The following is a 3,892-nucleotide window of genomic DNA, read 5'->3' as shown; positions in this document are numbered from 1 at the left end:
CTTTCACCCTTTTCCTCACCAGTATTTTGCTTCTGACCACAACCTCCCCCAATCTTCCCTCCCTTCTGTCAATCCCCCCTCTTATACTAACCCCCTCCCCTCCTACTTTCCTGTAGAGTTATATAGATTTTTATACTCAGCTGATTGTGTATGTTATTCCCTCTTTGAGCCAATTCCAATGAGAGTAAGGTTCCAGCAATGCCCACCACTCATCCTTCCATCTTCTCCTCCACTGTTATAGGTCTTTTGCACCTCTCTATGTGAGATAATTTAGCCCATTCTACTTCTCCCTTCATTTTTTCCCAGTGTAATCCTCTTTCTCACCCCTTAATTTTTTTTTATATCATATCCTCAAAGTCACCTCATACCTGCACCTTCTATGCATACTCCTTCTAACTATACCAATAATGATACAGTTCTTAAGAATTACAAGTATCATCTTCCCACGTAGGGATATAAACCTTTTAGCCTTATTGAATTTCTTGTGTTCTCTTTCTCTTTCTCTCTCTCCCTCCCTCCCTCCCCACATTTTTATGCTTCTCTTGAGACTTGATATTGAGAATCAAGTTTTTTGTTCATCTCTAGTCTTTTCATCAGGAAAGTTTGAAAGTCTTCTATTTCATCGAATAACCATTTTCCCCCCTAAAGGATTATGCTCAGTTTCACTGGGTATGTGATTCTTGGTCGTAATCCTGGCTCCTTTGCCTTCCAGAATATCATATTTCATGCACTATAGAAGCTGCTAAATTCTGTGTACTCCTGACTGTGCCTCCCTGATACTTGAATTGTTTCTTTATGGATGCTTGCAATATTTTCTCCTTGACATTGGAGTTCTAGAATTTGGGTATAATGATTCTGGGAGTTTTTGTTTTGGGATCTCTTTTCAGAGGTGATCATGGATTCTTACCCTCTATTTTACCCTCTAGTTCCAGAACATCAGGGTAATATTCTTTGACAATTTCTTGAAGTATGATGTCCAGGTCCTTTTTATGATCATGGATTTCAGGTAATCTAATAATTCTTAAATTATCTCCCCTGGATCTATTTTCCAGGTCAATTGCTTTTCCAATAAGATATTTTACATTTTCTTCTTTTTTTTATTCTTTTGATTTTATTTGATTGATTCTTGATGTCTCACAGAGTCATTATCTTCCACTTGTTCAATTCTACTTTTTAAAAATTATTTCCTTTAGTTAGCCTCCTTTTCCATTTAGCCAATTCTACTTTTTATTTTTTCCAGTTTTTGAAAGGAAGACTTATTTAACAAGTTTCACTTAGCTCAATACACCTAAAAGGAAATCACAATACAATGAAAGATTTAAATCAAGGCCTCAGAATTTAATACAAACACCAAAGTATCTGTATTGTATCTCAAAATTGTCCCCATTAACTTGAAAAAACAAAAAACAAAACTTAAACATATGTGCCTTACTGGATAGTAAATGAAATAAACTAGAACAAAAATGCCAAATGTTTCACTTTTGAATCATAGACATAGCTCCTGTATTTGTTTTACAAAAAAGTATGTCTCCCAACATGCATCTCAGTGTTCCATATAATGTGGTATAAGTGAAACATTTAACATAATTGAAACTGCTTTAACCTAAATATGCCTCTTGCTTAAGTATACTCCTACAACATAACTAACTACACCTTGAGAAAAGCTGAAACTCCTCAGCAGTTATAGTTTTTACTCAACTTCAGTACATCCTAGATGAATGTTTTTCTGTGTTCAAAAATATTGAACCTGAAATTTTTAAAAAATCCTGATTTCACTTACAGTAAGCATAAATCACAAGCTCGTATTGCAAAACTGTTAAACTTCATTTTTATTTGTTTTTTTTCTCCTCTAAAAAAAGTTGACCAAGAGTCAGTGATCAGGATTACATTCCCCATCCACCACTCATACTGGACATGCCAGGCATTCCTCCCATTCCGTTCACTCCCATACATGCACAGCTTCGCTACTGTAGTAGCAACTGTTCATTGCTCTTTGGCTCCTTATGCAATGTTTGATTGAAAATCACTGGAGTTTTCCTATAAAATTCCGTCATATCCTCTCATGCTGCTTTGACCACCATAGCCTCCTCTGTAACCCCACTCAACTACTGGCTAGCTGGACCACTCTAACTGGACTGGTTTCACAGGCCCGTGCCTCCCATCATTTGGCTACCATAAGCACCACTAGTTGCTCCTGTTGTAGAATTCAAGAAGAGCTTTACATATCTGTGCTGCATATTTGCTTTCCTGCAGCATATTCACTCTGCCATTGCTTTCCTGATGGCATATTCACTCTGCCATCAGGTCCAATTTCAATGTGTACTCGAACAGGGTTGAGTGGTTAGAAAAAATTGTAAATATCATTTTCAGTAGCTCTGTAAGGTAATCCTCTCATGTTCACGCAATGGCCTGTTGTTCTCTGGAAAGTGAACCCACCATCTCCATATCTATGATCAGACATTCCTAAAAAATAGTAGTTCAGGTCTCTTCCAAATCTATGCAACCCAAAGCCGTATCCATCATTATATCCATTGTAGTCATCATAGCCTCCATATCCTCACCTCATTATTCCAAACACAGCTCCTCTACCAATGTTACTGTAAAACTCTGCCAGCCCTAGGCCTGTAATAAGGACCTGGCCTCTGCATAGTCATTAGCTTTCGAGGAGGATCATAATGAGTACAAACTTCTGCCCAGCTGCTCTTGAAGATTTCAGTGTATCAGTGCCCTATTCTTTCCTTGTCTTTCTTCAGAGCCTTTTCAGCTATTTCCTGTTAAGCAAATTGCAGGAAGGCTTCCCCTGCACTCCTCCCATGGAAGTCCACCAGCAATGTTATCCCATTTGGCATGATTTCCAATCCTGAAAAAAGCTGAACAATTTCTTCCTTGCTACATCCAAATGGGAGTCCTCTAAGGTGCCCAAAGCCAGCATTGGCAGTGTCAGGACTATTTGGACCAGTATGCTTCAACACCCAATCCATTTCAATGTTGTTTGACTTGAATACTTCAACATATCTGTGTCCCATAGTTTCTCTGTCTTTTTTCAGTGCCAATTTGACTTCATCTTCTGATCCAAGTTCAACAAATACTTCTCTACTTGGTCTGCCTCATCGGGTATAGATGAAATGAATACCTGATATCCCATTTTGAATTTTGCATTCTAAGATTTTGCATTCATCAAACAAGTAGGACAAGGGCAAGCCCCAGACCTTCACCATAAAGCCTTCTCAGCCTTCAGTATTCAGTATCATCTTGCTCAGTCAGTGGTGGCTTTATATTTGACTTCAGCATGGCTACAAAGAAAATCCCAATTCACATATTCATCATTCTGAACTTTTAAGGTATATAGTTAAAGTCTTAAATCATTTTGTGGGACTCTACTCAGGAAGTAGGATCTAATTGCCTCTGAGACAGGCTGAGCATAAGGTGTGGTAGGCTGTGGAGGGGTCACATAAGTCCTGTTTATCACACGCATTTCCTTTGGGAATTCTGTCCTCTCTCTTGCAGTTCCCCATTGATGAGTTGACTAGAATGGGAATTCATTTTAGATATGATTAACTGCCCATCTTAGCCACCTAAAAAGGATACAGACAGTATTCCCCATCTGTAGGTTCTAATACATTGAATTACAGTTGAGGGTAAAAGTATATGTTTAGAGAGTTCCCCCAGGCTATAGATTTTAGCTTCTGAGATTCCTTTAGCATTGGCTTCATTAGACCAAGCTTTGAGGCCTTCCAGGGACTCCTAAGATTTCTGTTTGAACTTCTCCTGAAGTCACCACAGTTCTTTGGGTGAAAAGGTCCACCTACCTCCCACTTCTTGCCACTGGTGAGAGGTTTCCCATTTGGGACTTCCACAGACTACTGCAAGTCTGCTGTTCTCCTCTTGTCTC

The 3,892-nt window shown here is 38.8% G+C and overlaps 1 pseudogene; it reads right to left on the bottom strand.

Moving 5' to 3' along the window:
* Positions 1–1,850: 1,850 nt before the first annotated feature.
* Positions 1,851–3,251, bottom strand: LOC114030738 (annotated as a pseudogene).
* Between the last annotated feature and the right edge of the window lie 641 nt (positions 3,252–3,892).

Source organism: Vombatus ursinus, unplaced genomic scaffold (assembly GCF_900497805.2).
Source record: "Vombatus ursinus unplaced genomic scaffold, bare-nosed wombat genome assembly UNPS02014994.1, whole genome shotgun sequence".
Classification (NCBI taxonomy): domain Eukaryota; kingdom Metazoa; phylum Chordata; class Mammalia; order Diprotodontia; family Vombatidae; genus Vombatus; species Vombatus ursinus.
The sequence above is the reverse complement of the archived record's forward strand: the minus strand, read 5'-3'. Positions and strand labels throughout refer to the sequence as shown.